Genomic DNA, 13,416 nt, shown 5'->3' with positions numbered 1-13,416 from the left:
TTGGATTTTGGAAATTGAAAGATTAAATTTGATTAAAGGAAGAAATCATTTTTTTTGAATTAAAAAGCAAGTTAATTTGTTGTATAGTGGGAAAAGAATTATATTTGGAGAGTTATTTTTGTAAATAAGAATTTTTATTCCAAAATAGAAATTTTTGGGTCAACTCTTCCATATAACCCAAAATTTGGGGAAAATAGGGGGATGGTCATTTTGGAGAAAATTTTTGGTTGAAAAGATTTTGGAGATGAAATTGGAGGTTTTTGGATGGAGAAGGAGGGATTTGGGAGCTGGAGATTGGGATTCTTCAGCCGATCTTGCCAGGAACGTGAGATCAGGTAGGATCCAACTCTCAATTTTAGTTTTTGTTTGAAATGGAAATGGGGGTTTTACCTGGTTTTAGATTCTCCATTGTCTGCCATGCTTATGAACTGATTTAGTAAATTAACCAGCTTGGCTAGAAGTGTTTTTGGAGATGTTGTTATTCCTCTTTTCGTTTTGGGCGTTTGAAACCCTTGGGAGTTTGAAAAGAATGAGAAACCCAACAAGAAAATATGATTTCAACGCAGTTCGTTTAAACCAAGTTCATAGCAAATCGAAATTTATAAAATCGTATTTGGGTATGGCGTTTTTAGCTAATTTCGAACTGTGTTTCAAAAATAAATAAATAAATAAAGAAAATATATTATATTATTTCCGAACTGTGAATATGCATCCGAGCTGGGCGTTTTTTTTTTATTTGTTTCGGACTGTGTTTTGGGGATTGGAGGCGGGGAGCGGAGCTCCACCCGCTCCTCCTCCCCTCCCCCGCACGTCCCCCTTCTTCCCCCGCTCGTTTCGTCTGTGTTTCCCCCCTCGCTGGTGCTAAGGACTATGCCCGCGGCACACTGCGGTGGCCACAGGGCCGCGGTGGCCGCAAGGCGCCGCGGACCTACGGGCACCGCAGAGGCGCCGCCCGTAAGGGTATCCCCTGCGGTTACGGTGTGGACTGCGGCTAGGGTTAGGGCACGGCCCGCCCAGCTCGCCTCTCCACTTAATTTTTAAATGCGTTTTTTTGTTGTTTTAAACGTAGTTTTTTTTTTTAATCATTTTTTTTAATGCATGTTTTTTTTTAGTAGTAAAAAAAAAAAATGCATATGATATGTAATACCATTTTAATGTATGTTATTTTAATGTTAAGCTTAATTAGTTTTTTAATCTTGATTAAGGTGGCATATAGTGGTAAATGTTAATTGGATATGGATTAGTCTTATAATGGAGTTTATAAGTGAATTAATTATTCAATCCCATTTCTTGACTTATGCTCCTTTCCTGATTAAGTTCTAAAACTGTTAACTTCGCAACTAAATATCATTGATTATATTCTGATCGATCTTGGATTAATGAATCTAGATCTTGATCGTTGAAATACGATGTAATTACTGCTTGATGATGTTAAATTTTATCGTAGAACATATCATTTGAGTAATTGTAAAGTAGTGAAATATTTATCGTTGGGCATTAGAAATTTAACGATATGCATTGGAAATGACTATCTCCATTTAGACTCTCTTTCTACATTTTTATTTCCGTAATCCGTATTATGTAACTGGAATTGAAATTATGAATCTGTAGAGATTGATTTTAGACTAGTATGTTAATGACATTTTGGATTGGAGATTAAATATCTTATTTTAATTGTTTAATGGTTGTCTGAATTTTATTAATATGAATTGGTTTAAAACTCGTTATGACTTCATATGTCTATTCTATGCCTTGAACCTTAAAGAGTTAGAAAACCAAGAACAACTTATCCCTAGTGGAGGTAGATAACTGTAATTTGATTTGGATCTCATAGAAAACTTGATCGATTTTAATGTTTAAATCAATTTGAGGAAATATTGTCGTTTCTGATTATTGCCTTGCGAGTTTAATTTCTGTATTCGCCTTTAATTATGAAATGGCATGTTTTGCTTTGTTTAGTAGGACCCTGTCGTATGGATTGACTTGGGGTACCTGATTCAGTCCTCTGTTCCGAGTTGACTGTTGTATTGTGATGTTGTCATAGTTGGTCATATCCTCTTTGTGTGAGTCGAATGATGATTCATGGTTGACCTTAGTTTGTCAAGTCTCTAGTTAGAGTACCATCAGTAAGTGTTCATCCTTGAGTCATGTTTAACCAGATGATTGTTTCTCCTTCTTGAACTCCGTTCGTCTGACCATGTGTATTCCTTGGTTTTGAGTTCGTCTGAGTTTAGTCTAGTGTTGTATGGGAAAGTGGCTTTCGATTGGGGGCCGCGCCCAAAGTGGCTGTTGGGTAACCCGTCGGAAGTGAGTCTAATAAGTGATAACCTTTAAGTAGATTAGAATATAATCTCTAAGCAAGATAATGTGCCTCACACATGGGATGAGTACTATCATAGACTCGACATGTTGTGGGAAGGCCTGAAATGGCAAACTACCATCCTTGTCTTCACGAGAGGATGTGTGGGTCCACATGAGGCTTGGATGGGCCGGAAGCTCGGATTAGGTTGCCAGGGTGACCCAGTGTATGGGACCGAAGCCTATGAAGACTTGCCATGGTATCCATACCAGGTTGTGTGATGACACTTGTCCCTACGTTCGCTAGTGTGTTGTCGTTTTGTCCTGTTAGGAGTACCTTTGTGAGTCGTCCTTTTGTCTCTACCCTTGTGAGTGTCGGTTTCATGTTAGACCTTGGGTGGTGATGGCTCAATTTTATGGATGCTCTCATGGACCTCTTGTTTTAGCTTGATTTATGTTCAGCTGGATCCTGTTCTTTTCAGATATCGTTTATGTATTTATGGACCGATGCGGTCGCTTGTATATTGTTTATATTTTGCCTTGATGGCTGGATTGTAATGGTGTAACCTCTTGTATCCTTAACCTTTTTATTTATCAGAGGGGGTCTTGCAGTTGAGCAGACCTGGAGATGTAGCCCTTTAGGGGTGAACTCCGAGATCATTATGGTGTTATGTGATGTCTTCTCTTATGTTTCCTTTATTCAGCTTTATCTTGTATGATTAGCTTATGTTAATATGGTTAAGTGGGTAAATGGAATTAACTTTAATGCTTATATTCAGTTCTTTCTTGAACGCCATGTTGATCGAATGCGTAAGTGGTTTTAGATGAGATTTATCGCAGATGCATGTATGCAATCGTCTTTTGAAATGCAATAAGTTGGAATATGGAAAGAATGTAACTTAGAGTAATGAATTATACTCAGTTGTTGTTAAGGAATTTTTATATGCTTGGAAAGATCTCTTATGTTATGATGTAATCCTAGTGTATTAGAATGTTAGATTTATGGCTTGTATTTTTAATGAAAAGCTTGAATGAAGATTATGAATGGATCTTAATGATGAATCTTCGCTTGTGATTTATATTTCCCTCTTTTGAAAGGAATCATCCTGGTTATGAATTATCTAGTTATTAAGATATTCAGCTTTTGGATTAATTGTGTGAGTTAAGTGAATTGTGAAATTTAAGTAATCTCGTTGGGAAACTCTTTAGGTGCTAGTTGATGTCTTCCGCTATGTAATCTGAATCTTCGATATCTTGTTGCATCTTATGTGTTGTAACTTTTTAAAAAAAAAATTATTGCACTCTATTCATGTGTTGTGGCTTAATCCCTTCGGGGTTTCCTGGCGGGGCATTACACATACAAATTAGGAGATGGGACCTATTTCGGTTTTTCTATGGGAATAGGGACAAAGACATCCTTGTGTTGAACCCTTGGACCTTGGATGTGGGAAAACTAGTCATGCTTGATGTATTCATTGAGCCAGAGCTAATCAGGCTACTAGCCAAGAGATCTAACCCTGAAATTAATACTGTAAGAAGTGCAGAGGGTTTGATAATGGTAGACTTGAGCAAGGATGTCATCATAAACTATTTTGATTTAAACATGTAGGCATTGAAGAAAATTATTTTTGATATATTTGATGAGGAGTGCAAGGTTCATAAAAGGACTCTGGGAAGTGATGAAATCCCATGATATAGGAAGATGTACAAAGGTGGGAGGAATGATATTTCATTCTTAGTGTAAGATCCTTTTGAATTGATCACCTTTGAACACTACTTTGTGAATACTTACTACACATTGTGTCATGATTTAGGTAAAGATGTTGATAGAGTGAAGATTCCATTGAATATGATGATGATAGCCATGAAGATTCAGCATCCAAATATAAATGAAGAATATAATTTTGCCACTTATATTCAAAATGAGATACATGAAGGATTAATGAGGGTCGGAAGTAATGCAAAGGTTATTAATTGTAGGTAGTATTCCCTCTTGTGCCACATTTTATTATTTCGGAATAGGACAAAATGGATTCCAAGCTTGGGGGTAACATTTATGGATGATTTTTGTAACCTTAAGTCAGTACAAAAGTGGACATATATATGAGACAGGAAGTGTAAAGAGTTCCAGCTACAAAATGTTCCATGATCATTTTGTTATGAAGATACTGAGCTAGTGCGGGCTAACTTTTTCAAGATTGCCACCCAAGATTATGTATCTCCTAAGAGCTAAGGATAAGAAGCCAACTGATAGGAAACTTTATTGATTGGTTTTTCTATGCTAAGTATACATTAATTAGAGTATATGGATGCTCACAAGCACCTCACTGTTTGCTAAGGATAGTCTCCCCAAGACTAGGTTTCTTAGAATTTATATGGAAAATTATGTGGATGGAGAAAACATACATGGAAAAGGAGATGAAGGGGACCCATATCCCTAGATATTCTAAGCTTACTGACTTTTTAGTTGGATGTAACACATTGGAGAGTGTCCAAGATCATTTGAAGAATGTACAATGTAGAAAGTGGAAAGTTGAGAGGGTTTGACCCTAAGGGATACATGAACCATGTGTGTCTCCACATATTGGAAAATTTTCATGAAAATTTTCATGACGAAGATGTAATAAGAAACTTCCCAAGTGACTCAGATGGACTACATAATAGAAATAAGTGGACCATTTTGTTGACACTTGAGACAAAAAGAAGAAACTAGGACCCTATTTTTCCAAGGTTTTATTCAGAAAAATTAAATGACATACAGAGGCTTGCTATGCTTGAGAACATCGAGCAGATATATGCTCAATCACTTTCAGCTCCACCATCCATAGTACCAAGAATGCAAGGACAGATACCACCTAGAGTGGAACAAACAAAGGATAAAGGAAAGCATGTCATTGATCCAGATGTTTAGAAATCCTAGGATGCTCCTCATATCTTGCTTGAGAAACCACCACAAGAAAACCTCAAGAAGTAAGAGAAGAAACAAGAGGTGAAACTGGAGAGGCTACAGATACCATGTTACAAATGAGATTTGATCAAGAAGTAGATCAACCACTGCCATGTTACAAATGAGCTTATAGTTGTAGATGAAGATGAAGGAAGCATCGAAGGAGGAGGTTGCATTCCTCAAAATAGATGACATAGATATCGCTCCTATTGAGGCAAGAAGGATGGTGAAATAGAGTGAGATGCTTTTGATACCAAATTGGAATCTTGAAGACATATTTGTGTTAGATCAAGTCAGATGGCATGAAGACCCAATGTTTGTTGTTGAGTTTGAAAGTGTCTGAGTGGTAAGAGGCTTAGGGTACAATCTGAATGCCAAATCTCTAGCCTAGTGGATTAAGGTCGCAGGGACAAATAAGCCAAAATTAGTACATGGAGCTGGAGAAACCGTAGGCAATGTTGTTGTGAGAAAATTGAAGGATACTACTGCTTTAGAATTTTCCACAATCTATCTTCACTCAACAATGTTTGCTAAAGCTACAATTGTGAAACAACAGAAAGAAATGGATGAATTGAAAAAAAGGCATGTTGCCTTAAATGAATCCTTCAATAATCGATGCATGGAGAATATAAGGCTAAAGAAAGCCTTGGGTCAAGAAGAGCAACCTTCTACTTTAGAAGGAATGTTGGTAATTAGACAAGCCTCCACCTCTACTTCAAAGGGAGATTCATCAGCTTAGGAAATTGCAAAGTTAGAGGAGAGGGTGAAAGACTATGTAGGTAGGCTTGAAACCATGGAGGAATTGTTAGTGCAAGTGAGGGACATCACAAAAGGTAAGGCAATTGAAGTTTTACAAAGCATTTTCAAGCACATATTTTACAAGATTCTAGAGAAAATTGAGGAAGTGTATAAGGGTTACTAGGCACTACTACAAGCGGGAAAATAGTGTAAAGAGGTGTTGCCCATTTTGAAAGAAATGTTTGAACAATGGCACCCTAAAGCACACATTTTGAAAGACTTTTTTTGGCTACATAGTTCTTACTAAGTGCTCCCCCTCAAATCAAGCCAATAGATAAGATTATCAGAATGTTGGTGGAAGAATTACCATTTGTAGAAAGAAAAGAGCAAGCAATAAAGGAGAAGATATAATTCCTCCACACCTTGACTCACTGGTCAATTCTTGAATTTTTGAATAAAGAGGGTGAGTTGAAGAATTTGAAGATTGGAAAAATGAATTTGAAATGTGTGTGCCCTATATTTTGACAATGATTGATTATGGAATACATTGCAAATGGAAATATGTCATTCAACTCTGGGTATGATCATCACTATTGATGTTGGGTACACCAAATTCATAAATGACAAAAAGGCAATTTTGAATGGTAAGACCCGAGAAAGTCCTACAAGGGTGTCGCAGCTACAACAATTTCAATGGCCATCAGAGCTTGCAGTGGCAAACTAGTACCAGAATATTGCACCCATGGAGATTAGAGGAGAAGCAACATGGAAGGAGGGAATGACTGCATCATAAATTATATTTCAACTATCTGTATAAGGACCTTGGCAGATCAAATGATCATGGGTACCTTAAATATTTTGGAAGTAGCTGAATGTATATTGAGATGCAGAACTATCGGTTATCAAATTTCAATGTCTTGGTATGACACTTTGTTTATTCAATTCAATTTTCCTTTCAAGTTTCTAGTTCAACAACATTTGCATCAACATAGTAGTTGAAGACGAACCACATCAGCAACATCACTCATGTCAACTTCTACAAATAGCAATATAATAATATGTGCATTTCCCATTCAAAGGTGCAAATATGTTTTGTCTCATGTGCAAGTAAAGATACCTTCGAGTATATTCTTATTGTAGTGAATCAAATTTTGACAAGTGTATCAATGATCAGAAGCTTGTTTGCTCCCTTATATTATATGAAAGGGAATTCAAGATCATTGATAGAGGGTTCTGATTTGAATTTTATAATGGACGGGTAGAATAGGAGTGTCTAAGCTTTTGGTAATAGAAAGTTTATTGCAAAACTTTGAATTCATGTAATTGTATCAAACATTTTGAGAATTAATGATAAATACTCCAGAATTGTCTCCTTAATTGTGTTTTTGTGTCATATAAATTGGAATGCTAAGAATGTTTCAATTTGTCTTTGCAGTTTAGATGTGAATGTGTGACATGTTTATAGGTTTCTTTTAAGGAAAGAATTAAATTATGTAGTCATGTCACTGTGATATGAAAATGCAAATAAGTGATTTGTAAGTAGGATTCTAGCCTCTAGGTGTATTATTGATAAATGTTTATGTCATACATAAATATTGAGATCATATAGTGGGATCTGATTTCGATTTCATGAATACATGTATTATGGTAATTGTCTCTTGTTACCCTAGGATTTAGGCACCAATCTACAGTGGAATTTATTTCATTTCAGCAGCCATCTTTTTCATCACAATCATTTTCCATTTTATGTTTGTAGGAGTAGAGTTAGATTAGAATTCATTCTCAATCCAACTAAATAATGAAAAATAACTATGGAATAGCCAATCCTAAGTTAAATATTGAGCCATAGTTGTATTTGATTGAGGAAAATCTATTATATCACAATATTTGCATGTTGTGTCTTAATTTGTTGATATTGCGAAGGTATACCCACCTAGGTCTAGTAGAGCCTGGAGTATAAAATAATTCAATCAAAATTTGATTGATTCTTGTTAGTTGGTCTCTGATCCAAAAGTTTGTTGATAGATTGTGGCTAAATCTTAGGAACTTTTGGCAATCAGTTGGAAACACCAACACATTGATCATCATTGGTTCCAATGACAAAGCATGTGATCTATGATGGGGTTTTGATGTTGAATCCTTCAAATTTGAAACTAATTCTATAATTTTCCAAGTGCCCTACCAAATCCTCTTGGTTTTGTCCACAGTTTGTTGGAAGGGTTGGAGGAAAATTGGATATTATAGGATTGTTTTTAGTTATTTCATCGTTCAAATTCCCATAGTGTTTGAATTGAGCATACAATACATGTACACCATGACTAACTCCCACATAAATCACATATGCAGTGAATAGCTTTAGCATACATCACATATATCACAATGACTAGCTCTAGCAAATATTACATATGCATAGTGACTAGCTTTTGCATAATCGCATATGCACAATGACTAACTCTAGCATACATCACTTATACCATAGTGACTCACATATACAAACTGAGTGATTAACACATTAAAAAAGAGTGACTAACACCTACCCATAGTACATCCTAGATAGAAAAGGAATGTCGATGCATTGCACACTACATTGTGGGTCCCATCCTTTTCTTTGATCTTCTACACCCATCATGATGATGGAAAGCATCCCATACTACTTGCAACACCATCAGGTGACTAAGAAGATGATTTAATGTATCTCATACTACATCGTAGGTCCATCCTCAACTCAATAAGGTCAAGTACCATCAAACAACTAGGAAGAGGGTTTAGTGTATGTCCAACCTCCATCACAAAGATTTCCACAAGTAGTGAACCAACCTAACTTAGTAGATTCTAACTTCAATCAATTGTAGGCCATCAACGACAAGTTTTTGCACCTAGGAAGAAGTAGCTTTTGACATATAGCACTTGATGACCTTAGTGATATTGTCAACTATCTTATTCACAATCTTGAGTGGCAACTGACATTGATCACCCTCATATTATAGGTGATTACCTGCTAACCATCTCGATACAATAGTTATCTCTAGTTATCATTACTTGCATATGGTAACTACCCATACAACCATTATTATATCATATCTAGGGTAGCCTTTAGTATATTTTCACCTCCATGAACTAAGTGAATATCAACTAATCCCCTTGTAGTAGCCCAATAACATGATTGACAACACTGGTCAAGTGGACCTCGATATGTATATCACAATCAATAAATTCAGGAGCCTATACATAGAGTGCTCTAGGTCTAGAGTTGAATTCCACAAACACGTAAAAAAGTCACATTGAACTAGCATGTAATGACCTTTATTCAACATGTCCACAAACAAATATCAATTATAAAGTAGTCAAATTCATTCACTTAATTCAACTTACTATTCAAAGTGCATTATGTATTGAATACAATTTACCAGGTCTCCTTAACTCATTTGTAACCATCTAATGCCCATTTTAGCCTCAAATTCAAGCTTACAAAAGAGGAAAGGTCAAACAAGTTAGGAATAACCCCAAAATTTGGATATGTCCCCCCGTAAATCCTCCCCCTATAGACTTGAAGTCTCATAGGCATCCTTTGCCTAAGAATCACCTACGTATCCACCTCCAAATGGGATCAAAGTCACATGTAGTTCTCTTTACAATGTCTCTATAAATGATATACGTGTGATTTCCCAATTTGGTAAACCTATACCATGACACTTCCATCCAAGTCTGTCAAGACCTCAATTAAACCTTACTACAATTACTATTCCTAATTCGATGTAAACATACCAAAACCCATTACAATTAACTCTTAACTCAATCTCAACTACATTGTCAAATTAAACAATAATTGTCTTATCCAAATATAAAGAAATATTCTTCTCTATTACTCAACTATAGTGGAAAAACAAATGAGTAGTTACATTATTCTAATCATGATTACTAGATTCAAAAGTAATAACTAGATGCAACCATGTGGGCTCTATCCTTCTAATTCAACAATATCAAACGTCATGTATGCACAATTTTGTATGGTTTGGTACCTTATGTCTACCATTCAGCACACCTTTGGTGCACTTAAAGATATCATTTACACCATGACACTACACTTATGCAACCCTTCATAGTGAAGGTATTAGTGATGGTGGGAAGATGTTATGAAATGGTAATCTTATTTCTGCAGGTCTACATCTTAGACTAATTTAAGAATTTCCCTCTACATGGTAATCTATATCTATTAACTTGCTTTAGAATTTTTTATTTCATCTAATACCTTCATTGTTTCATATATGTCATGGTGGTCGTGGCTTGATCTTCATGGCATTATTATTTGTTTCAAACCAAAAATAAGAGTAACAATAGGAAATGGTGTTGCTTCAAGTTTCTTGTTATGTGGGATCTCTTCTTCAACGTATGTGCTCATCCCTTTGCATAAATATGATGCAAAGAGAACTTCAAGATTCCTCTATCCTTGGCTCTCAAAAAGGCTGCAACATAACTCATAGACACAAAACCTAGGAATAAACTCTACCTCTGAGAATGAAATAAGTATAGAATACTTTGTGCATCACATGACAAAAAAAAAGCTAAACTAAAATACAAAAGAAAATTTAGATCTGTAGGGTAAACAAGAAATGTCAAGAAAACTAAGGCATATCATTCCAAACCAGATCATATAGTTCCTTTGTATCAACAAAATAAAGATTACACAACAAACACATAGAAACAAAGATTTTTCCCATGTTAAACAAAGAAACTTTTCCTTGCCAAACAAAACTGACTCCCCTCAAAGAGAGTGGAAAAGCCAAAAATAGCATTTGTCCAAATGGATAGTGTAGTCACATAAATCTGTCCATTTTAATTAAATGAATATTTCGTATTTATTTGATTAAAAACCCACTAGCCATCAATTAATTAAATTAATATTTAATTAATTCGTCTTCAAAATATTCTCCTATTAATTAAATAAATTATTCAATTTATTTTAATTCATTCATTAAACCAAATTCACAATCAATTAAATGAATAAATCCTATTTATTCAATTTAATCCATTTTCCTTATTTATTCAATTTAATCCCTTTTCCTCTTTTAAATAAATTAAATAAAACATTTTATTTAAATCATTTATCCCCCCATTTGCATTTTCCTACAAATGCAACTTGCACCTATTTATTGAAATAAATGAATTTTATTTTAATAAAAATCCTATTTTCCCTCACCCACCAAACCCACTTGCAATCTTAACCCCATTCTAGATTCTTCTAACCCCTTCCTAATTAGCCTAATCCATCCCCTAATTATTGTCATATTCCTAAGCAACTTGAAGTCACTTCTCAAAGACTCCAAAGTCTTTGAAAAGCATTTATTACTTTGTGTGTTCAACAAATTAACCCCTAAAGTCTTCCAAACCACTAATGGCTCTTACATGACCATTTATGGTTAATTCCACTTGCACCCATGGTTAGGGACTTTGACCCCTAACTTAACCCTCATATGACTCATGTGTCTCCTCAAGCATTTATTGCTTTGACATTGGTTATCTCTTTTACCTTTGCACAAGAGTTTATCCATTGGATAAAAGCTTTATTCTTTGAATAAAGAATATATTCACTCAACCCAACCTTGACCTTGACTCCCAAGTTAACCTTCAAGTCATGTCAAGCATTTAATGCTTATTCCCTCCCCTCTCAACCTATCTCATATTGACACTTGTCATCCTAGGATTGGGTTGAAAGCCATCACATGGATTGAATATCATTCAATCCTGACCCTTGTTGAGATTACTCAATCTCAGTCATCCATTGCTCCATTTTTCCTATAAATAGAGCTCATTTCTTCATAATCCAGATCTTGAAAACTTGTATGCATTTAATCTATAGTGAATTTTAGAGAGAGCATTTAGCATAAATCACATATATTGTCATTTTTGACTAAAATAAATCTTAGTGCATTTCATAATATATCTAATTAGTTTGTTTTACACTTGCATAGCATTTAAAGTAATCATCTACAATCTTGAACCTCCATAAGCATCCATAGTGCAAAAAGCTGCTGAGAGCTACACTAATTTGGAACTTAGAGAGGAGAGGAACAAAGGAGAAAGAGCTAAGAGCATGTTAGAAGGCATTTGGAGATGCCTTGTGATATTTGTTTCCCTAGTTAAATACTTTAGCATGTTTTTAGTGTCTCTTTTGATATGCTTGCTTAGATTAGTTTTTGGTTGAATAACACTAACTTTGATCCTTGTTTCTTGTTGTTTTTGTGTGTTATTCCACCACAGGTTTTAATCTAACACTTGTCCATTTCTTTTTTGCAGTGCATCATTTGGTGAACCCGATGTGAATCCAACACCCAACAACATTTTTTGTTACAAAAACTAACTTTTTTGACTGTTTAGCTTGACACATAGGTCGCGCTTTGGCATTTTTGCTTGCATTTTAGCGCTATTGCAATTTGATATTCTAGCGTTATTATATTTACAATAACGCTATTGTCTCAAATTTAGCACTATTGTTCGTGTATTAGCGCTTTTGAGTCTTAAGTAGTGCTTTTGTCAATGTTTTAGCGCACTTGTTTTAGCAATTAAATTTTTTTAGTTTAGCGCGTTTGTCCACATTTTAGCGCATTTGTGTTAAGTAGCGCTTATGTTTTCACACAGAGTAGTGCTATTGTAACATAACGTTGTAAAAAAGGCCATGTAATCAAAAAAATTAATTTTCTTAGGCTTGTGGAAGCCCACCATAGGGTCGGATTTTACTAACGTTTTGCTTCATGTGCAGGTTTTAAACTAACCCCGTTTGTTACTTAAAATCAAAAACTTTCATTTGGTGCTCTAAAACTCAACAAACACAAATTTTATTTCTTGCAAGTTAGGATCCATTTTGTTTTGGTGCTCTAAAACTCAACAACACAAATTTCATTCCTTGCAAGTTAGGATCCATTTTGTTTTGGTGCTCTAAAACTCAACAACACAAATTTCATTTCTTGCAAGTTAGGATCCATTTTGTTTTAGTGCTCTAAAAATCAACAACACAAATTTGCTTTCATTGCAAGTTAGGGATACATTTTATTTTGATGCTTAAAACAAAACAAGACAATTTTTTTTTCTTGCATCAAACTTAAAAATCACAATCCACACTTCAATTTTTGGGCAAGTAAAAAGAACAATCAATTTGTGTCACTTTTTGTTGCCAAACAATTTTACTTCATGTAAACGTGTTTTTCATTAAGTTGACCAAGATTTCAAATTCTAGTTTACTCAAACATATTGCCTTTGAAGTTAAAAAGAACATCATGGTTGTTGGAGCAACATCTCCAATTAGATAGAAAATCATTGCAATGACAAGTTAAAAAGAACAAGTGTATTTTGTGTTTGGCACACTTGTGCAAAAAAATTGGTCGAGTGGTCCTACTTCTAACACACACTATCCTCTCCCTTGGCTTTCGTGGTCTTAG

This window comes from Cryptomeria japonica, chromosome 5, assembly GCF_030272615.1.
Source record: "Cryptomeria japonica chromosome 5, Sugi_1.0, whole genome shotgun sequence".
Taxonomy (NCBI): Eukaryota; Viridiplantae; Streptophyta; class Pinopsida; order Cupressales; family Cupressaceae; genus Cryptomeria; species Cryptomeria japonica.
This window is presented reverse-complemented; position numbering follows the sequence as displayed.